A 24903-nucleotide genomic window follows, 5' to 3' on the forward strand; every position below is an offset into this window, starting at 1 on the left:
GCAATAAAGGAATGTATATCCTAGCAGTCTATGCTTTGCATGTAAAAGGTCATTCTTAGTAAGTGAAAATTTATTTCCATGTCAAATCTTTCATGTTCGAAACAATCCAGATTGTGGGCTGAAAATCTTTTCATGTCATGCCTCTAATTAGGCCTGTGACTCACTCTCATAAATAATATATCTCGCAGCATATTAGCAACACCCCACTAAATCATCAATTTACAGTAACCCTTGGCTGCGGCAACTATAATAATGAAAATGTCAAAGAGGCTGTAGTATTTTTCTAACAGATGGTGGAAGGTCTCTCTATTGTGTCCCTTGATGCCAATCCTCCAAAGCTGCTTATCAAGACCAAAGGAATAAGTGTTTGTGTACATTTGTGTGGGTGAGCAAGAGAACTGATGGGTATGATATAATTGGCATATAGAAGCCTAAGTTTTATAACTAAAGCATTAGAAATACAACTAGAACAACTAGACACAAGAACTGTTTTTCCCAAACGCCATCACTCTGCTAAACAAATAACTCCTTCAGCACAGTCAAACTAGTTACTAAGTCTGTATTACTATTAACCTTCTCATCTTTCCTATCATCCATCTCCTCCCACTTACGACTGTATGACTGTAACCTTGTTGCTGGTATCCTTAAGATTTATATTGACTGTTTCCTAATATGATCTGATTGCTTATTTGTTCCCTATGACTATCATTAAGTCTTGTACCTTATGATTCTTGATGAATGTATCTTTTCTTTTATGTACATGGAGAGTGTATGCACTAAGGCAAATTCCTTCTGTGTCCAATCACCCTTGGCCAATAAAGAATTCTGATAGATGGGAGAATGTTGCTGGCAGAAGGTGGCACTCAAGTCAATAGTTTATAGATCAAAACAAACAGCTCTGGTTTTTTCTTAGTTTCCCTGGCTCATCTCTGTTCCTTCATCTCTTCATCTATCAGTGTTTTAGAGAAAAACAAGATTGGGTAGATATCGTTGTCCTCATCCACAACTTCACCTAAGACTATGGGTATAATACAGGAACCACAAAACAGTAGCAATAGCACTTAGACTTATATATCACTTCACAGTGCTTTACATCCCTCTCTAAGTGATTTACAGAGTCAGCATATTGCCCCCAACAATCTGGGTCCTCATTTTACCAACCTCTGAAAGGTTAGTGAAAGTTGAGCCAGTCAGGATCGAACTCCTGGCAGTCGGCAGAATTAGACTGCAATACTGCATTCTAACCAGTGTGCCATCACAGCTCAATACCAAACTCCAGCATTTTACTAGTATGTACAATCCTGTTTTCCTTTTCAAAAACTTGAATAGAAAGCAGGTTGAGCATCATGCTTTCCCCTAATGTATCTGTTGTGTCTGCGGGCCCCGAGCCGGGCTTCCTGGCAGAGAGTGACTCGGAGAGTGAGGAGGGAGAGCTGACAGGGCTTCCCCCTGCAGAATCTTCCTCTCTGGCTCCACTCCAGATTCCAGAGGCAGGCCAGGTGGAGGAGGAGGAGCTGACATGGCCTCTTTCCCTTGACCCCTCCTTCCCCCTGGCAGCACCCCAAGAGCCAGCTGAGGAGGATCAATCATGGCTAGATGCAAGGCAGCGATGCCGAGTGATGCGTGCGCAGCAAAAGAAAGGAAGGGGCCAGCCCAGGGAGTGCTGAGTCACAGAGCCACACCCCACAGGGTATAAAAGTGGGTGGAGCTGCCTTTGGGCTCCGTGACGGACAAAAACTGACTTTTGGAAACTTCGGCTGCTTTATTGTGAGATTCAGGAATTGGCTTTTCAGACTTCTGTTTACTTCTGAACTCTGAGTTGCTCCAGCAACAGACCGCAGTAGCATTGAAGAGATAAGGAGGACTTTGCAGGCAATCACAGGTTTGTTGCCAGAACTGATATCTGTAGCAAGAATAAATTGCTGGCAAATACAGTCAGCTCGTGTATCTTCTGCGGGGTGGTTGAGGGGGGCAGAACAGTATCAAGTTTCTGTCAGATGGGAGGCACAATGTAAAAAGAGTCCTTATATGATCATGCAGATTAAATCATGGAGGTTTTGCTTTTGTTTTTCCTTCCCCTGTGCTATAAAAACAGAAATGATACAACTTACAATGAAGGCAGGGAAAAGGAAGCACACATTATATTGAATGTACTGGAATTTGTAGAAAACCAATCACGTAGTTAGCCGTCTGCAGTGTGCAGAAATAACTTCAAGCAATTTGATTGCTGGAGGATTTCAAATACATTACCCAAATGCACTGGGCATTTAAGATTCCCAAAACCCATGGCAGAATTCAGAATTCAGACTGACATGAGAAGCAACCTGACTCCTCCTATGTTCCCACTTACAGCTGTACCTGAAATTGCAATTGTGAATAACACTGACAGGTATTGTTGAAACAGCTTTGCTCCATCATTTGATGTTTATCACCAATTAACTTGTTTGACAGCTAATAACTTCCAGATGTTCTGTGTCACTATGTTGTAACTGCAAATTATATACATCATAGCCTTTTACGGAATCAGACCACTGGTCTGTCTAGCCTGGCCTTTGTCTTCTCTGAACATAAATGACACATCAAGTTCCCAAGCAAGTTCCTCCCTCCCATTTTGATCCCCGAGGTGCTTTACTCAGCAAAGTCAAACCTTTTATATGCTGTTCCACTAAACCATGGGCTTTATTTTCTAATATCAGTGGCTAATACCCCCTTCTTCTCATTGTGCAACTCCATCTTTTTTTTTTTTTTTTTTATTGAAAGAGTTTTAAAAAAAACAAAAACATTTTCCCCCTTTTTTCCCCCTCCCTCCCAAAAAAAAAAAAAAAACACAAAACAAAACATCCCCCTCCCTCCCCCACCCCCGGCTTCCCGGGTCAATCACAAGGTAAAGTCCAATCCAAATAACCACATCCAAATCTTTTCGTCTCCCAACCCCCTCCCCATTACATAAAATAACTTTCTAATTATTCAAAGGCAATCTGATATTTCTTAATCTGATATCTGTTTTGTAGATAATCAATCCATTTTTTCCATTCAATTAAATATCTTTCCTGCGTATTGTCTTTTAAAAACGCTGAGATTTTAGCCATCTCAGCCAAATTAATAACTTTCAATATCCATTCTTCTATTGTAGGTATCTCTTCTTTCTTCCAGTATTGTCCAATCAACAGTCTTGCTGCTGTTATTAAGTTCAAAATCAGTTTAGTCTCAATCCCTGTACAATCCATTATAATTCCCAAAAGGAAAAATTGTGGCAGGAACTTTATCTTCTTCTTCAGTACATTTTGAATAATCCACCAAATTCTTATCCAAAAGACCTTAATTTTCTTGCAAGTCCACCAAATATGAAAATATGTAGCATCATCACAATCACACCTCCAACATTTCGCTTGGATATTAGGATACATACATGATAATTTTTTGGGATCTAAATGCCATCTATAAAACATCTTATAAAAATTTTCCCTTAAATTCTGTGCTTGTGTAAACTTAACATTTCTAACCCAAATTTTCTCCCATGTTTCCAACATTATTGGTTCCTGAATATTCTGTGCCCATTTTATCATACAATCCTTTACCAAATCCTTTTCCGAATCTATTTCAAGCAACACATTATACAATCTCTTTATATGCTCCTGGGTCTGATTTCTAATTTGCTTTATTAAATTTTCCTCCTTTGCATTATACCAATTTTTGATCTTCTTTCCATCTAGCACTTATTTGCCCATATTGAAACCAAGTATAATTCCTCCCTTCTTCATTTAATACCTGTAATGATTTTAATTGCAATCTACCTCCTTCAGCATACAAAAGTTCTTTATATGTAATCATTTCCTGTTTCTGTTCTATATTTATATTCTCTATTGCATGTCTAGGGCTCGCCCATATAGGAATCTTATAATCTAATTTATAGGAATATTTATTCCAGACCATAAAGAGCACTTCTCAACACATGATTCTTAAAAGCCCTATCCACTTTTTTCCATAAAATAAGTACGCATGCCATCCATATAACAAGTCATAACCTTCTATATTCAAAATTCTTTCCTCTGTTAAGTTAAACCAGTCACTTATTACTGAGAGGGTTACTGCTTCATAATATAGTTTAAAATTAGGCATTCTTAAACCACCTCTTTCCCGTGAATCCTGTATTATTTTCATTTTAACCTCGCCTTTTTACCCTGCCATATAAATTTATTAATCCCACTCTGCCAATCTTCCAAATTTTTATCCTTTTTAATTATAGGTATCATCTGGAACAGAAACAAAAATCTAGGTAACACATTCATTTTAATAGCAATCCTTCCCAATAGGGATAACTGCAATTTCTTCCAGCCATTCATATCATTCTGAACTTTTGCCATAGCAAGTCATAATTATTCTTATAAAGTTTCTTGTTCGATGAGCTAATATAGACCCTAAATATTTAACCTTTTTACTACCTCAAATCCTGTCATTTCCTCTAGTTTTTGTTTCTGTTGTATAGACATATTTTTAATTATCACTTTTGTTTTATTCTGATTTATTTTAAATCCTGATACCTTTCCATATTTATCAATTACTTCCAACAAAAATCTACTTGAATTTATAGGATTCATTAACGTAACCACTACATCATCTGCAAAAGCTCTAACTTTGTACTCATATTGTCTAATCTTAATTCCTCTATTTTCATTAATTCTCGTATTTTATCTAATAATGGTTCCAGAGTCAAAACAAACAATAATGGTGATAAGGGACATCCCTGTCTTGTTCCTTTCGCAATCTTAATAACTTCTGTCAAACTACCATTTACTATAATCTGTGCTGTTTGCTCTCCATAAATCGCTTTAATTATTCTAATAAAACAGTCTCCAAATTGCATTTTCTCTATTAATTTAAATAAAAAATCCCAATGCAATCGATCAAAGGCTTTCTCTGCATCCAAAAAAATAAGTGCCGCTGAAGTATTCTTCTTTCCAAATATTCCAATATATTAATAATCTGTCTAACATTATTCCTCATCTGCCTCCCTTTTATAAAACCAGATTGATCAGTATGAATTCTTTGTTGTAAAACTAACATTAATCTATTTGCTATTATTTTTACAAAATCTTATAATCATTATTTAAAAGTGAAATCGGCCTATAGTTACCAGGTTTAGAGCAGTCTTGCTCCTCTTCGGTATCAGTGAAATAAAAGATGTTTTCCATGACGGGGTATTCCACTCCTAATTGTATCTGATTAAATAATTCTTTAAGTGGGCCTAATATTTCATCCTGTGTTTTTATAATAAGTTGCTGTAAGACCATCTGTACCAGGGTTTTCCCATTTTAATTGTTTAATTGCCTCCACTATTTCTCCAGTAGCTATCGGCCGGTTCAGCTCCTCCTCTGTTCTAATGTTAGAATATTCACCTTATAATCTTTCAAATAATCATAAATGTCCCTATCAATATTTTGTCTTTTGCATATAGTGCAGTATAAAATTCTGAGAATGCCTTTTAATTTTATCCTGTTGGTATATCTCTTTACCTTTATATTCTATTTTTTGTATGTCACGTGCTTTCTGTTTCTTCCTTAAATTATATGCCAACCATCTCCCAGGTTTATTTGCATTACAAAAGGTATTATGTTTAGCATATTGTATATTCGTTGCCACCTGGTCTGCCATTAACATATTAAATTGACTCTGTAATATTTTTATAGCCTCTTTAAGTTTATGATCTTGTGGGTTTTGAATTAATAACTGTTGCTTCCTTTGAATTTCTTCTTCCAAATATCTACGCTGCTTTTGTTTATTATTCCTTTGCCTGTTGTCCAAATAAAATCAATATCCTCTAATAAACGCTTTGCTCGCTTCCCACACAGTTCCTATAGGTGTCCCTTTGTACATATTAAAATCAAAAAATTCTTTTAACTGTTTCTTACAATAAGTTACATTATCCTCATATCTAAACAGATTTTCATTCAACCTCCATGTTCTACCACCTTTTTTCCCTTGTAATAATTCCATCCATACTGGGCTATGGTCAGTTAAACACCTCGAAAATATCTTCGTTTTCTTCACCCTAGAAAGCAAGTCATTAGAAATTAAAATAAAATCAATGCGTGAAAAAGATTGATGCCTATCAGAAAAAAGTAAAATCTCTCTCATCTGGATTCCGTAACCTCCATATATCTCTAAACTCAAAGTCTTCCATCATTTCAAAAAAAGATTTTGGTAATTTTGCATGTATAGGTATCTTCTTGGAGGAAGTTCTCTTATCCCTTCTTGTATCAATTACTCCATTCCAGTCTCCTAATAAAATAAACGAACTATAATCCCAGAGGGTCAACCTCTCATGTAACATTTTGTAAAACTTTTCTTGTTGCTGATTAGGTGCATAAATACCTATCAACAAAGTCTTTTTTGCATCTATCACCAGTTCAATAGCAATAAATCTTCCTTGAATATCTGCCTCAATTAGCTTAGCTGGTATATCCTTCCTGATATATACAACAATTCCATGCTTCTTTTCCAAAGCTGATGCAACAAAATGGTTACCCAATTTTGAATTAATTAAATATTTTTGGTCTGATAATTTTATATGTGTCTCTTGCAAACAAATCACATCATTTTTAAATTGTTTCAAGTAGTGAAATATTTTCCTTCTTTTCTGAGCTGAATTCAAGCCATTAACATTCCATGACAAGATTCTATTTGCCATTACTGGCCTCCTGAAGCTTTGAAGCAGACAACGGAAGCTCCTCCTCCGGTATCTTCCGTCTAGCTCCTCCCACAGCTTCCATAATGGGATCCTGACTTTTACTTTGAGACTGTTGCTCTTCTTTACGCTTAAGGGCTCCTCTTGTCACCCTTTGCTCTTGTGGTTCCTCTAATACTGGCAGCAATAAAGGCTCTTGGGTCACCACGCCTTCTTGAGTCTCTTGAAGATTTTCTATCACTTCTATTTCGACTTTCAAAACTGTAGAAAGAAAATCCTTTGCCTTTAAAACCGTGTCAATTCTATATCTCCTTCCTTGATAGAATAGTGTCAGTCCAACTGGCACCTCCCATCTGAATTGAATCTGATGTTTTTTAAGTTCTTGTGTAAAAAAAGCAAATTGCTTCCTGTCTCTTAACATCTTTGAAGGAATCTCTTTCAACACCTTCAACTCCTGTTCTCCAATTTTTAAAGTTGTCTGATATGAAACTTGCAGAATTTGATTTCTCATAGTCCTTTTCACAAAATAAACCACAATGTCCCGAGGAAGCTTTCTCTGTCTTGCAATCCAAGAATTAACTCTATATATTTTATCAATTTGGTAAGCTACCTCTTGGGGTCCGCTTCAATAAATTCAGCCAATGCTTCTGATATAATTTTCTTAAGTCTTCTCCACGCTCTTCTCGCATACCACGAATTCTAAGAGCTCCTTCCATAAGTTTATATTGTAATATCACAACCTGATCTTCATTTTGATCCACTTTTTTCTGAACACCTTTCATTTCATCTTCTAAATACTTATTTGACTGAGAGATCTGTTGCATTTCCACTTCCAATCCTTCAATTTTTTACTCAGTCCTTGAACTGCCATAAGAATATCTTCTCTTATTTTTGCATTAAAATTCTCCATCATCTCTTTTTGCCTATCTTCAGAAAGTTTTAATTGTTCTTTCAATATTTCCTCAAGACTTGGTTCAGATCCCCTTCTTCCAGAAGGCTTTAAAGGTTTAGCTGCCATTCTGTCTTCAAAAGAATCAGGAATTCAAACTTAATAACTCTCCTTCCTCCTTTCAGTATAAAAAACTCCGTTTGTAACAATCCACAAGTAACGCTGCTTCATCGTACTAAAAAATTTTACTTTCACTTTTAGACGCCATTTTAAAAGTCAATTAATCAAAGACAAAGAAAGGTTTCAAATTTCAAAAAGGGAGTCGGTACTTGCCGTGCTGATTCTACATCAAAGTTCGAACGCTTGTGAAATTCCGTCTGCTTGGAATATCAATCAATTTAATAAGTTCTCTAGAGCAGAAGCAACATTCCTCTCCTTTTCCCTGATAAAAACAGGGGCGTGCTGAAGTTGGAAGGAGTGGAATTCGGTGGGGTCATAAATCCAGGAAAATTCGCTCTTAAGAGCAAACCCCCTGTCAGACCTGCCACTCTTCCACAATTCTGATAATCTCTTTCACCCAGAGATTATGCTAAGCTCAGTGAACAGTGATTTATTTTCTGTTTCACTGACTTTTACAATCTTCTAACACGGAGTGCTCTGTTTGAGCACCCAGCAGGAGGGTGACGTCACTGGAGCCTCCATTGTGCAACTCCATCTTACCTGCATCTCCAAATGCTCCATTTCTGCCACTCCACTTTTTTTTTTCTTTTGTGAAAAGAGAGAGAGGCACTCAAAGCAATGGAAGGCTCTGTTCTGGAATTTAGTGATGAATCCCCTTAGCATCATGGAGGAATGGAATATACAGAACATTAGAGCAGGGGTCTCCAACCTTGACAACTTTAAGACTTGTGGACTTCAACTCCCAGAATTCCTCAGCCAGTTTTGCTGGCTGAGGTATTCTGGGAGTTGAAGTCCATAAGTCTTAAAGTTGCCAAGGTTGGAGACCCCTGCATTAGATTACTCTTGGGATTGCTGAAATGAAAAGTATTCCAAATAAATATATGGGGGAAAGGTAATCATTCTAGTAAAAAGAAGCACATATGACCAAAAGTTAAAATTTGGGTTTCCTTCTCTTTATGAAATAACATAAAACATGGTTTGATGTTATTTCTGAAAACAAAAATTCAACTCTAAATGGAATTTTATCCCTTCCAATCAGGCAATGAAAGTCCATTCAGATGAAGGGAATTTTAGCATATTTCTCCTCCTCTCTATAACTCTTTTTGTCCTCTAGGTCATGCCTATGAAGCTTGCCAGCCATGAAGTAAAAAATGTCAGTTGTTTGCTTCAACATTTAGCAGGATTTCAAAGCTTAGTTCCACTTTGCTAACTAAACTTGATCCTTCAGTCATTAAGCAGACAAAATTTCTCCTTGACTTCCAACACAAACTGCAGCAAGTCTGAATAATGGATGTTCACTGAACTTTTCATAAAGTTCCAGCATGCTAATCACAAAGGCACATAGATACTGTTAGCTTTGGTGCTTTAAATAAATGAATGAATTATTTGCATTCTGCATGGATTTTGAACTAAGATAAATAACACTTTCAAGGTTAATATTATTCTGTGCAAACAGCTGAAGTCCATGCTGATCAATGACAAACTCAACAGTTGATAACCTGACTTCAGTTCTCAAAGAAGCTATACATATTCAATGTTAGTTGTTGGAAGAAAAAAACTGAGGACATTGAAGCCAGGGCTTTCCATAACTGCATGATCATGATGGATGCTAAGTCCTTTCCGGGAGCAGGATCAATTCTTAGTAGGCCTTACTAAGCATGTAACTTCTTGTACTGAGCCATGGTGGTGCAGTGGTTAAAATGCAGTACTGCAGGCTACTTCTGCTGACTACTGGCTGCTTGCAGTTCACAGTTCGATTCTCACCAACTCAAGGTTGACTCAGCCTTCCATCCTTCTGAGATTGGTAAAATGAGGACCCAGATTGTTGGGAGCAATATGCTGACTCTGTAAACCACTTAGAGAGGGATGTAAAGCACTGTGAAGCGATATATAAGTCTAAATGCTATTGCTACTGTTTTGTGGTTCCTGTATTATACTCATAGTCTTAGTTGAAGTTGTGGTTGAGGACAACAATGTCTACCCAATCTTGTTTTTATCTGAAACACTGATAGATGGAGAGATGAAGGAACAGAGGTGAATCAGAGAAAATAAGAAAAAAACCAGAACTGTTTGTTTTGATCTATAAACTATTGACTTGAGTTCCACCTGCTGCCAGCAACATTACTCCCATCTATTACTTCCCCCAAACTTGGCAGCCACTACCAAAAAAAGATCTTCTACACTTCCCGTCATTCTCTGGTGTGGAATTCTGAGAACAAAAGTCTGATGTTTCTGATCTATCAAGCAGTTTCTAAAGAAAAGGACTGAAACAAGATGGACTGTCAGGAATTTGCCATCCCGTACATTTTGCTTTTTGCAGCTATCAAGGAACACCAAATCCATCATACTGTAAGTCTTAAGAAATGGCAAGATGTAAAACTGTTGTTACAAGCCACACAGCAGAAGAGAATACACAGGAAAAGGAAAGGGAAGAAAATGCGCTGAGGTGCAGAGATTTCACCTGAACAGGACTTTGATTAATTGATTGCTGCTAAAGCAAAGAAGGACAAGACAAAGTGATCATTAAAACAGGCAGACTCTAAGTAATCCTTTTCAGGAAGAATCTAAAGAATGATTTGAAAGCAAACAAAGGCAAGAACTTAAAATTGGAGACAAAGAAAATGAACAACGGGCGTGGATAAAGCAAGTATTTTTTGCAAAGGAGTTGATAAAGACTCAATGACTGACCTACAAATTGCTAGTCTCCTTTAGAATTTGGGGGCGGGGAGGAGAATAATTCAAGCTACTATCAAGATTTATTACCTACTAGAGTCATAAGACTCTTGATGTTTCCAGGAAAGAAACATGAAAAATAAAACATCTAAGAAAAAATGTGTTAGGTTAGAGCAAAGCTGGAGCCCAGCAAATATAAATGTTAATATATAGAAGAGTGTTGGGACACTGCACATTTTTAATGCGGCTTTTCTGTAGGTTTTATAGTTATTTATGGAAGCCAACCAAGGTTATGGCACATAAGGTGGGAAGCCATAAACTGTAAGTCTTTTAAATAAATAAGTAAAACAAATAAAAACAAAACATTATAGCTAAAAAGACAAAAAAAAAAAAAGAGTGGGGGCGTAGTACGGACATCCATCCTGGGTGGCACACATCACCCACAGGCTCTCCAAATCATCTGTTTTTTTAATCATTTCTAGAAGGCTCAGATAGTTTAAGTATGGAGCTGTTTCAAAGAATATCAGAAATGGAACACCTATCAGTCTTCATTGGGCTAGTGTGAAGAAGGCTACCAGTGGTTTCTCCTGGAACCCAGTGAGTTGTACTGAGTGATTGGTTGGAGCAGGTAGTCCTTGAGAGATGTTGGTGCTAAGTCATGTAGGACTTTACAATAGAGTTACCAAACATTCAGCAAAGTGAAAACATGTCCTTCTTTTTGTCATGTATTCCATCAGACGGGCATAGCCTTAAAATCAAGCATTGTCTGGCTTTTGGAGGGTTTGTGGGTTATTTTTGTTTTAATTTGGACTGTTTTCACAGGAATAGTATTCCAACTTTTATTGCTGTGACCTTGTAAATTGGTTGCTTCTTTCTTTTCATTAACTTTCATTAACCTAGATTTACATTGTTTAATTTATTCCCTGATTCCAGCAATTGGCTTCACTTCAGTCCCTTCAAATCTGTGATTATCATAGTCCGTGGAATCGTGGATCATACGATTTGTTAGTATTTCTATGATGGGGTTTGAAAAGCGTGTTGTCGATTTTATAAACTCACTAGCATATCTTCTTGAAAATGAATATTTGTTGGGAAAATATTGCAATTGAAAAACCAGCCTTTCTGATGCTTGGAAAAAATAAGTTAATCAGTTAGTGTGTCCTACTTCTCTCTTTCCTGACCCCTCCACAACTTCCTTTCCATTTGTCTCTATCTTGTTTATCCTTTTCAGGTATTGGTAAGCCTACTTTATAGTAGGCTTACCAGCCTACTATAAAGTACCACCATTGTCTATACTATACTATAAAGTATACTACCATTGTCTTGAATTGCACTTAGAAGCTAATCAGAAGTAGAAATACAATATATAATGCATGATACCATTGAGTGCCAGCTAATAAGAAGCTGCTGCAGTCTAGACTAACTGAAGCTTCTCACGGGTCTCCAAGATCAACCCATGTGAAGCATTCCAACCATGTAGTGATAAAGTCCCCAGTTATTATTGTGTGGTTACTGTGAGTTATTGTTATGGGTATTTACTAATTAAATAAGCAGAAGTATCCTTGGAAGCCAGCTGCCATCTTTATACTGCAGATAAATATTTAAAAAGGACAACTCAAAAATAAAATTTTAGAAGGATTCATCTTGGTAGCAATATGACCATCAAGGCAACTTGTTGGGATGTGGCTATTCCAACTGAAAAGAGAAGTAAATGCAGATACAATTGAAAGGGAAAAAACATATGAGCAGTGTTATGCAAAAACAATGACAATCTCCATTTGCTGTAAACAAGAAAACTGAAAAAATAAAATAAAACACATTTTAATAATCAAGGTGTCAGCTTTGGAAGCCAGAGTCTTTTCTGCAGGAGGGGTTTTCTGGAACGCTGACACAAGGTGTGTTGCAGCAAAAAAACAAACGAACAGACTAGATCTATTCAAAATCTATTTTCAAAGTCTGTTGAAATATTTTCATATATAAGTACCAACAAGTGCCCTATTGAAGAATTGTTTTGCGACAAATTAAGGTTTTTAAGATTTGAAGAGGAGGAATTTGATCAATCTGAAATGAGGAGAGAAGTAATCAGCAGTATATACAGGAAAGCAATAAGACTTATATACTGCTTCACAATGCTTTTACAGCCCTCTCTAAGCAGTTTACAGAATCAGCATATTGTCCCCAACAATCTGGTTCCTCATTTTACCAACCTGTTGTGACTCGTCCTCCCTCCTCTCCTCAGCCAGGCCCCTCCCGTCTCCAACCGGGCCTTTTATCAGACTCCAAGTCTGATAATGAAGATGAACGGCCTGTCATGACTCCAGCCCCCGGCCCTGGCCCCATGCCTGGAGAGGATTCAAGGAGTGAAAGGAGAAGCCCAATAAACCTCACTCATACAGCGTGTGTTCCTTTGGCTCAGCCTTCAGAGCAGGAAGCCAGCCAGGTGGTGGAATTACCTGGGCCTACTCCCTCTGACCCCTCCCTTTCCCAGATGCTGACAGCAGATCCAGCTGAAGACAATTCAGGGTGGGTGGACCCTCGCTTCCGGACATCTGAGAGGCAACACCAGCAGAAGGAAGGGTGGGGCAGGCCTGGATAAATGCTGAGTCATGGAGCCACACCCCACAGCCTATATTAAGGACCTGCTTTTGGCATTCCAACCTTGAGCCAAGCAAAGTCTTATCTAGTTTGCTGATATCGGACCCTATCGCTGAAGTCACAACTTGGACTCCTGCCTGCCCTGATAAACCTCGAAGGCACTTGGCAAGCTGCAGAGGCTTCGTTGCCAAGTTTGTTACGGACTTCCTTGACTCGTTCGTTCGCGTGGGGGTGGGACACGACACAACCTAGGAAGGATGAATACATTTGCACATGAATCTCTAAATGACTGTCAACAAACCAAAAGATTTTGAAGACAATCGTGAAGTGCAGTCTAACACAATGCCTTGTTCACGGATTTTACTAAGGCATGGTTTGTTTTCTCTGACTGTGTTCAAATGTTATACTGAATAGTGTTTTAGTTATAAAAACAAGTCTCAGATCCCTTCTCTTTCAGTACATCTAAAATTTTTAGTTTTAAGTAATTGTAGTTAGCAGGCAAACCAAGGATACTAAAGGCTAAGTTAATCCCTTTAGGAGAGAGTGATGTGGGAGGCAATCTTTGAACTTCCAAGAAAAAAAAATGGGAAGGCATCAATCACAAGGGAGAAAAAGGAGAAGAGTGGTGGAAAGGGGTGGGGGAAGCAAACAGCAAATTTCAACAAGAAAGTGTAACAAGTTGTAGCAGCATGTAAAAAGGATTCAGCTTAAATTTATTATTTGAAAGCATCACTGGGAAAAAATATTGTTTGACAAGCATGCCTACCATTCCTGTCCTATTGTTTCCTTTCGTTATATCCAATTAATATAGTTATTACATACCCATATATGCTTATATATTGTATTGTTATTACATGCTTATGCTTATATATACTGTGGGACAAAATAAAATAAATAAAAAATAAAATAAATAAAAGTTGGGATCAGTATAATACTTCTCCGCTTTTCTCTCCCTCTGTTTCCCTCTTTCCTGTTGAGATTCCATAGATGCACTTCCTATATAATTCAATGCTATTTGGACCAGTTCCCCATATTTTTGGACATAACAACAACAACAACAATAATAACAACCCCCCACTCTGTTGACTGAGTTTCATATTTAATGAATAAAGTAAATAATAATAATGTGGAAAAAGTGTGAAAATGAGAAGGTGAAGATCTTGTGGGGCTTTTGAATAAAGACGGATTGTCATTTGGAACACAACATGCCAGATATCACAGTTGTTGAAAACCGAAATGTATAATTTATTGATATTGCCAGAGTTGAAGAAAAAGGAGATGCCAGAGTTGAAGAAAAAGGAGATGCCAGAGTTGAAGAAAAAGAACTGGAAAAAATCATGAAATATTGAGACCTGGCCATCAAAACTACACGGCTATGGATGAAACGTGTAACAGTGATACCCATTGTCATTGGAGCACTTGGTACCATGTCCAAGAATTTTACAAAATACATCAAGAAATTGCAGCTTCCTGCAATAATACCAGCAGAACTGCAAAAAACTACGCTACTCAGAACATCATATATTTTAAGAAGATACTTAGTTGATACCTAGGACACTGGCAGTAACTCGTATCAGCCATTAGCACCAGTCAATCATATTTGTGACACATTTTTAAATGATCAGTTGACTGAGTTTCATGTTTAATGAATAATAATAATAATAATAATAATAATAATAATAATAATAATAATAATAATAATAATAATAATAATAATAATAATAATAATAATAATAATAATTCATTGCAAATAGGATGAAGCACTGGAAAACAGAACTATTTATTGGAAGTGAAAACTACGGACTGGTCAACATCAGAAGAGGGATTTTCCAGGGTGATTCTTTGTCACCTCTGCTGTTCATCATTGCTATGACCCCCTGTCAACAATTTTACAGAAAACTAACCTGGGTTATCAAACTGCTAAAAATTCACAGAAAATATCTCACCTGCTGTACATGGATGACCTGAAGCTATAAGGAAAATCAAAAATTGAAATCCAGTCACTGACCAATACAATTCGAGTTTTCAGCACTGACATCAGCATGGAGTTCGGCCTGGACAAATGCGCCACAGTGGCACTGAAGAAAGGGAAGATCGTAGAAAGTGATGGAATTGAAATGCCCAATGGACAAACCATCAAGTGCAACCAATCCGAAGCCTACAAATACCTGGGCATACTGCAGCTGGACAATATAAACCATGGGCAAGTGAAAAATGTGTTCAGCAAAGAATACACACAAAGGGTCAGGAAACTTCTAAAAAGTAAACTGAATGGCGGTAACACCATCAAGGGTATAAACAGCTGAGCCATACCCATTATCAGATATATTGCTGGAATTGTAAACTGGACACAGGCAGAGCTGGAAAGCCTGGATAGGAAAACAAGAAAACTGACGACCATACACTATGCGCTGCACCCACGTAGTGACGTTGACAGGCTATATTTGCCCAGAAAGGTAGGTGGCAGAGGACTTTTGCAAGTGAAGCAGACAGTCGAAGAAGAGAAACATGCTCTGGCAGATTATGTGAAAGACAGTGTTGAACCAGCTTTGATGGAGGTCAACAAGAGGAAGCTGCTAAAAGTACAGCAAACCAAGTATCAATATAGGAAAACAGCGATGCAAGCTCGAGCTGACAGCTGGTGTAACAAAGCACTACATGGACAGTTCCTTGAAAAGATCCAAGGAAAAGTAGATAAGGAAAAGACCTGGTTATGGCTGACCAACGGAACACTGAAGAAAGAAACAGAAGGCCTGATTCTTGCGGCCCAAGAACAAGTCATTAGAACAAATGTAATCAAAGCCAGAATAGAAAAATCTGCTGATGATCCCAAATGCAGACTCTGCAAAGAAGCGGATGAAACCATTGATCACACACTGAGCTGTAGTAAGACAATAGCTCAGACCGACTACAAACAACATCACAACACAGTTGCTCAGATAGTCCACTGGAACTTGTGTCACAACTACCATCTGCCTGTAGCAAAGAATTGGTGGGATCATAAGCCTGAAAATGTGATTGAAAATGAGCATGAAAAACTACTGTGGGATTTCCGAATACAGACTGATAAAGTTTTGGAACACAATACCCCAGATATCACAATTGTGGGAAAGAAAAAAGTGTGGATAGTCGACATTGCTATACTGGTGACAGCAGAATCGATGAGAAACAACTTGAAAAAGTCACCAGGTATCAAGATTTGAGAATTGAATTGCAGAGACTCTGGCATAAACCAGTGCAGGTGGTTTCAGTGATACTCAGCACACTGGGAGCTGTGCCTAAAGACCTAGGCAAGCACTTAAAAATGATTGGCGCTGACAAGATCACCATTGGTCAGCTGCAGAAGGCCTTACTGGGATCTGCTCACATAATTTGCCGATACATCACGCAGTCCTAAACGCTTGGGAAGTGTTCAACTAATGATCTGTGATAAGAAAGCCAGCATAGCATCCAGCATCGTTTGCTGTGTATATTGTCATTTTGTGTAAATAATAATAACAGTAACAACAACAACAACAACAACAACAATAATAATATCATCAATATGCAAACACCACCTGATTCTCAGCAACTCTGGCCAATTTACAAATTGCTTAAAATATGAAAAACATGAATTAAAAATGACAACCAAAAAAAATGGACAATAACAAACTGGGTTAAAAGGAGGCTTCAGTTACACCAGCACAAGTGTAAGTGAAGACTAGGTTCTTCAGGACCCTTTGAAATATATCAAACACCAGCAAGATGAAGGCCATTCAAAGCCGTGGTGGCGTAGCGGTTAGAATGCTGAATTAGTCAACAGACTAATTATGTTGACTCCCAGTGGTTCAATTCTCACCAACTCAAAGTTGACTCATCCTACTGACCTACTTACCGAGGTCAGTAAAATGAGGACCCAGATTGTTGGGTGCAATATGATGACTCTGTAAGCCACTTAGAGAGGACTGAAAAGCACTACGAAGTAGTATAAGTCTAAGTGCTATTGCTAAGTGCTATTGCTATTCAGATCTTGGAGAACTTCATACCAGAGGGCAGATGCTGCAACAGAAAAGGTATTTTTCCAGGGTCGCAATATATGGCATTGCTTAATTGAAGGATCCCAGACTATGTCAAATCGAATTGTCCAAAGCTTGCTTGCTTTTAGGTTTTAAATACCCAAGTGTATTCAGCTGATCATTTCAACTGAACATTTAGCTGCTAATTGCAAATTTTGGGAAGCTACTACACTCTGGAGTCTGCAAAATTTTCTGGATGCTCATCATTGCAATGAAGTTGTGGAACAGGGAAAAAAGGAGACACAGGGGCCTGCTTCACACATCAGATTGTCTATTTTTGATTTAGGAATAGGATTCCAGGTGTCCCAGCTGGAGAATGTGTGTTGTAGAAATTCAGACTATGATTGATAGTAGGTGCCGGATAAGAGTCTAGTTAGCGATTTGGGACTTATGGTTTTAACCAAACCAAAGCTGCAAGCGATGTATCTTCTGGCAGTGACACTGGAGACTTCCTTCTGGACAGAAGAGCTCAGATGAATCGCCCATTTTGACTAAAGGAGCACCTTATATTCTTCCCCAAAAGAGCTTTCCTGGCTCTCAAGTGGTGCTTTGTGACTGTTCTCCAAAACCTCTGAGATGCAATAGGAAGAGTATCTGGTGAAAGCACAGAGAGAATCTTTTCATGAAAACCCTTTTGTCTTTTAGCCGTGGGATGTCAGAAGCATATTTGATTTTAAGGCACTGAGTAATATCGATAATTATATGGTGATAATTTCTTTGCATCCTGAAAAGACCGCAAGAACAAAAATAAAACGAGAGAGGGAGATGGGACGGGATAATAGGTGGGGAGGAGATCGAAGCCTTCGCTAGGGTAAACTTGAAGGTAAAACACAGATTTACTTTCCCTTGACTTCTCCTTTTCTATACTGACAACTGAAATGAACAATTCAGGGATGTACTGGAGCAGGGGTCTCCAACCTTGGTCCCTTTAAGACTTGTGGACTCCAACTTGAAGTTGAAGTCGAACTTCAACTTGAAGTTGAAGTTGAAGTCCACAAGTCTTAAAGGGACCAAGGTTGGAGACCCCTGTACTGGAGGATTCAGAACAGACCCATTTATTTCATAGCATTGTTAAATGTGTAGCACTTATAATCTCACTGTTACTAAGGAAATCACTGTTCAGAAGGATAGAGAAGGAGATACATTATAGCCATCTTTAAATAATTTGCACAAAGTACAATAACATGCACTTTACTGAGAATTGGAAGAATCTTTCCCCTTGCTTAGGTTGCCCACTTTTGTTACCCAAGTTGTGCAGATCCAAAGACCGCAAATGTGCTATACTAGCCTACAAGCAGGGGAATGTTGTTAGTTGCGAAGTTGTATCCAACCCATTGCAACCCCATGGACAACATTCCTCCAGGCCTTCCTATCCTCTACCATCCTCTGGAGTCCATTTAAACTCATGCCTACTGTTTCAAAGACTCCATTCAGCCACCTCATTCTCTGTCATCCCCGTCTTCTTTTGCCCTCAAACTTTCCCAACATTAGGTTCTTCTCCAGTGAGTCCTTCCTTCTCATTAGGTGGCCAAAATATTTGAGTTTCATCTTCAGGATCTGGCCTTCTAAAGGGGACTATTGCTTTATGTCATTTCTTATGAAAGGGGAAGCTGTAGAAACTGAAATGTCTCAGTATTTTCTTATTCTGAGCTAAAAGGAAAGGTGTTTGATGCGACATTAAAGGTTGATGAAATGTGTAATTTACTCCATCTGTTATCCTCAATTACAGCTGCAAATGCCTCCAACTGAGAATCAGGAAACCTTGGCAGCTGTGTTGTGTTTGTGGCCTGGTCCTTGTTGAGTAAGTTGACAAATAGTAAGTTCCATCCCATTTATTGTGAAGGCAGCTTTCTTCTTTGCCAGTTGCTAGTTAATGGGATGGGCCCAAGGCAGGAACAGGTGCACAACATGTCACCTCTGTTTAAGTGTGTATTCCACAAGAGAATGTTCTCCCTACAGCAAAATATTTGTGACATGTGATGGCTTTCCCTGTGGATCAAGTCTTGTTGCTGCTGTTTTTAAGGACTATAGAAAATAGAATGAGCTGCTGTCCGTGAATAGTACACTATCTTGAAAGTCAAGCCATGTAGAATGAGAATTGAAGCAGATTGTAATGGATTACATTTACCTGAAAGGAAGATTTCTCCTAAATAGGGGAGACATTTCAATAGCAAAACTGAGTTTCTAATAATTTTCCTGCAGGATGCTCACACATACACAAAACTAATTTTACTGCAGGGACTCGTTGCTAGAATACACCTGTTGGTTCGTTTTTAAAGGGAGATGGGTGGTTAAAAAATATGATATATAAATAAAACTGGTTAATGTTTCAGTAGGTGAAGAAATAAGGAAGACACCCCAAAGCCTTAATATGCAGTAGTTTTATTCTATGCCAACAAACTGCATTGTGATACAGGAAATAACCACCCCCCACATGACACACTGAATCAGCTTCCCGAGGAACTTATTGGAAGGAAAGGGAAGGGAAGGGAATACTCTACTGGCCAAGCGTGATTGGACACACAAGGAATTTGCCTCTAGTGCGCATGTTTTCAGTGTGCATACAAAGTAATATAATCATAAGATACCAGTAGGAGAAGTTAATAGAAAAGATGAGAAGGATAGTAGTAATACAGTCATACTATGTGGGTAAATATACTGTGGGAATTGGATGTTCAGCAGAATGATGAAGCATGAGGGAAAAACTATCTCTATATCTAGTTGTTTTGGCATGCAACACCCTGTAGCGGTGTCCTGAGGGGAGGAGTGGAAACAGTTTATGTCCAGAATGTGAGGGTCTATAGATACTTTCTCAACTCGTATTTCTGACCTGTGCAGTATACAGGTCCTCAATGGAAGACAGGCTCCCAGCCCTATAAGGTAGCAAAGCATAGTGTCCACCACTTCTTTTAGCATGAACCACGTGATTGTTGCATGTATGTGCAAGATAAAGCATGGACAGGGTCAGGGAAAGCCATTTTATCAGCAGAATGACTGATTTGGCTTCTAAATATGTCATAATGCAGACAGCCTCCTTGTAATGCTCAGGTTCAATTTCTCCAAGGGATCACTTACCTTTGGACCCATCCATCTTCAATCCATTCTGTAAGGTCTCTTCAGCAAAGTTGTTCGAATTTTGATATTAGCTCTGGAATGTTTGTCACAAACGCTTGTCACCATATTATATTCTATGTAATAGTATAAATATTTTAATATATATTGCATGCATATTGGAAAGGTTGGTAATAATACTTGTGAAATCAAATCTAGTGAGCTTTATGCCAATATACTCAATGCTGTTTTTGTAAAATCTCAGCTGTTTAAAAGCTGTCTTGTGCCTTCTGAACCTATGGTTCATACCAGTACCTTTTTATGAGATGTGAGCAATAAAAGCAGAAAATAAACTCACCAGCAAAAGAAGAATAACAAGCTTCTTCTCATATTCAGAATTCTAGACACCTGGAGATATGGTATAATAGAACACATGGAAAGCCCAAGATGATACAAAAGCTTACAGCACACATACATAGGTTATTTCCGTCAGAGCTAGGAAACCTAGGCCCTACTGGACCCAGGTGCTGCTGAAAATAGCTGCCCAAAATAGCTTAGCCAATTATAAAGTTGGAAGTCATAATTGAGCAACAATCATATGGTTATCAACTTACCCAGGGGTTTCAAACTCATGGCCCATGGACTGGAAGCGTCACAAGCTGGCCATGCCCACCCGATTTGTCTGCACTACTATTAATCTTCTCATCGTTTCCAACACCCATCTCCTTCCACTTATGACTGTATGACTGTAACTTTGTTGCTTGTATCCTTACAATTTATATTGATATTGATTGTTTCCTGATTGCTTATTTGTACTCTATGACTATCATTAAGTATGATTCTTGATGAAGGTATCTTTTCTTTTATGTACACTGAGAGCATATGCACCAAGAAAAATTCCTTGTGTGTCCAATCACACTTGGCCAAGAAAAAAATCTAGTCTAGTCTAGTCTAGTCTAGTCTAGTCTAGTCTAGTCTAGTCTAGTCTAGTCTAGTCTAGTGAAGGGGAAAAAGTCATGATATGTCACGTGATGACAATGTGACAAAGCAAGTTTGACACCCCTGATCTAACCTCAACTTCCTGACTGATGAACTTTCTCTATGGAAAATAGATAAAAAATGTTTACAATGTATATTTTCCACGATTGCCTTGGATACTGCAAACAATATCTGGTAATTTTGGATGTACTGCAAGTCATTTCCACCTTATGAGAATAGCACCAGGATGTAACCATTTGATGTGTTCCTTGTGTTGGTTGAAGCGGGATTATGGGCCTCAAGTGCAATTTACATTTATATTATTGTCTGTTGCTCAAATGATGTTTGCGCTATTTTTAATCCTATATTTTGTAAGTTCGGCAGCCATATAACTTGATTAGATAAAATGTCTCTTATAGCATTTTCATAGCATCATCCAGTATATAAACTCTGTCAATGCTGTTATGTTCTGCCAGTGATGGTTGGACCAATCCAGAGGAACCTGTAAGTCTTTAGGGCAGAAACAATCCCAGCTCAAAGATCGTCACGAAAAAGGGACAGCCAGAGGGGTCATGAAAAATATGATGACTGAACTATGTAGTTTACAATGTGAGTAATATTTTTTGTATATGTTTTATTCACAGTTTTTTTTTAACAACCAACATTTTTTTGTGGACAGTGTAATGACTGGGTTTACATATTTCTCATACAGTGCTCACAGGACTAATACAATTACATATACAGAATTTTTATCTTCCAACTTCTAGCCTTAATGTGCTCATTATAATTATAATATATTCTTTTATGTATCAATCAACGTTATACTATTTTCCCAATTTATCACTCAATGCTCCACCACATTTTCAATAACTTTCTATAAATATCAATAAAACTAGTTGTCAATAAGATTTAATCAGTCCCAAGATTATATCTCTAAGTCCCCTGAATTTATAGTCTATATTTCCAGTATATTTTTACATCATGTTGATCATAATAATACCTTTAAATAAACCTAATCCTAGTCTTCCACCTCCTAATCTCAATGTATCCTTATTTATAATAAATACAGAATGTAAAAATCAGAAACAGCTGATTGTCATCCAGTCACGGGAGTTAGAAATAGAGTTTAGCAAAAACAATTTCTCTCAATAGTCACTTTTCACAATGCTGTTTCCAGGCTTTCTATGTTTTACATCATCCTTTATGTTTTTTTCTTTTACTTCTGAATCTTTAATCTTCCTCTTTGGTTTTTAGTCTTTAATCTTTCTCCATAAACCCAATCACCACTTTTTTAACATTTAGAGATCGTTTTTTGGAACTTTTAACTTAGGTTAACTCTCTAAAGTAACAGTTGGAAATTTTCTCACCCAGTTTCACTGCTCTGTCTACATATTGCTTCAGCGCAAGATCTTAGTGTCCTGGTTGTCCCAGCTTGTGACTGACTAAAAATGGCTGTCATCCCTGCTGCTGTTCAGGACAGCTTTCTTTGGATCAATGAGGAGATTGCGGTTTCCTCATGATTGACGAAGCACCTCTCCCTTCTTCACCTCCCCTCCAGGGAGGCTTATCCCTGTAGGGTCTCCCAGCAAGCAACTGCTGGCGGCATTTCACGGAACCCGGCGGAGCTCCACTATTTTCCAGCCATTCTCGCCATGATATCAACCGGAAGTCCAACAATGTGAGCAATGTTGATACATCCTTATTCCAGCAATTTTGTCTTTGGGGTTGGGGTTTATTTCAATGCTACTTCAGAAATGACAACAGATTCCTATCTTGTGCTTCCAAGGTCAGTTTGTGTTTTCTGTGAACAAATTCTTGGTTCACATTTCCATCTTGCTCTTAAGCTTAGAATCCCATTGCAGGAGCATGCTAGGATTCCACAAAGAAGTGCAAGCCCAGAACAGGAATATGTAAAGTAATAAATATGTTCTACCAAAATCAGCACAGACATCTCAGACACAGACACTAAAAAGAATACATTCTCTTTTATTTTTGAGAAGCAAGATAGGCAAAGACCAAGGGCATGAAATCAAGCATTGGCCAACAAATAAGCAATCATTGTCCTTTCTGCTCAACTAATGTCTTTAAGAGCAAATCTGGCTTCTTTTTTTTGCAAACTTTAAACATTATAACAAGTCCATATTCATAGCATCATAGTGTCAAAATACACAGAACAATTCAGATCAATTTCAGATTTATTTTATGCCGAGGAGGGAATAGATAGAACGTTGGTCATCAGGAAGTAGCTTTGCTCCAATTTCCTGCTCTGCCCTATGGACATAGATGCTGTACACCCGATATATATTATATCCTGCCAATGTTTTTGTTTTCTTTTTCCTCTAATAAAAAAGCTCTGAGAATTCGAACAGTTTATCTGCAATGGAAAGATTGCCTTAAATTTTCCTACACTTTTATTTTTATCCAATCTCCTGCCAGACGCAGTTTGGCCTTTGGAATGCACAGTACTATTAATGAACTTTATGCTAGTCCATAAAATGAGATGTGGTGAACCTGATACCCAATGTCTTCTTTCCTTTCTATTATGTTGTGAACTTAGGCAATAATTAACCCAGACATTTATTTGAATGGAAAGGAAGCTGAGTTATTGCCAATTATATCCCCAGCTTACAAGATGTCTGATACGTCGCTTTCCCATTAGTATAACTGTACGTACATGGAATATGGAATATCATTAAGTAAACGTGGCATTTTTGCTTCATGAATTTGATGTACAAATAATGGAATGTCACAGATTGACTTTTTTCTGTGCATTTTATCAGGAATATTTTTAAATTGCTGGATTTATATATGCCACTACCATTTATTTTTATTTTTATTTATTTTGTTTACATTTATATCCCGCCCTTCTCCGAAGACTCAGGGCGGCTTACAGTGTATAAGGCAATAGTCTCATTCTATTTGTATATTTTTACAAAGTCAACTTATTGCCCCCCCCAACAATCTGGGTCCTCATTTTACCTACCTTATAAAGGATGGAAGGCTGAGTCAACCTTGGGCTGGGCTTGAACCTGCAATAATTGCAGGCTACTGTGTTCTAATAACAGGCTGTAACAGCCTGAGCTATTCCGGCCCCATCATATCTTTCCTTTCCGACCATCATATCTTTCCTTTCCTTTTTTTTTTTTTTTTGCTCAATTATGTCTAAAATGACTTTTTTATAGCAGCTTTTCCCATTTATTACATGGTTTATGTTTTAAAGTTTCTGTGTTGTCTGTTTAAACACCAGTGTTTGTTATTGTTAACAAAATTGCCTTGGAAGAAAACTGAAAATGACACTTAGGTACTAAAAGTGTTCAATTTCTAAGTAATTTGGTAACTAACTATGCAATCACTTTGAGTTGAATGACTGGCAGAAGGAAGATATTGACAATATTTAAATTAGTTTAGTTTATAGATGGATCAAGGACAATATTACTTGATTTTCAATACTTCTTTAGATATTTGTCTTTAGAGACCAGGCTTGTTCAATATTGTATTACTTTCTTTAAAATGTGTCATTAGAAATCTTAAGGGAACAGTACTTGCATTGTAAGCATCAATATAAGTTGGTATAACTCAGGTAGCCAGTTTGCCCAATGTAATTTAAACAGAACTTACGTTCTAAAGCAATAACTTTTCTGAGCTGAAGAGCATTGATAGAATTTTCAGTGCATGTCATGCAATAACTGACATGGAAGGTGTGCCCAATGAAAAAACATCAATTTACCAAAATTTATTGTTGCCTTTGCTCCATGACACCCTTTTTAGCCCCTTAAGACACTCAGTACCTACCTTCC

The sequence above is a fragment of the Ahaetulla prasina genome, chromosome 1 (genome assembly GCF_028640845.1).
Source record: "Ahaetulla prasina isolate Xishuangbanna chromosome 1, ASM2864084v1, whole genome shotgun sequence".
Lineage (NCBI taxonomy): Eukaryota > Metazoa > Chordata > Lepidosauria > Squamata > Colubridae > Ahaetulla > Ahaetulla prasina.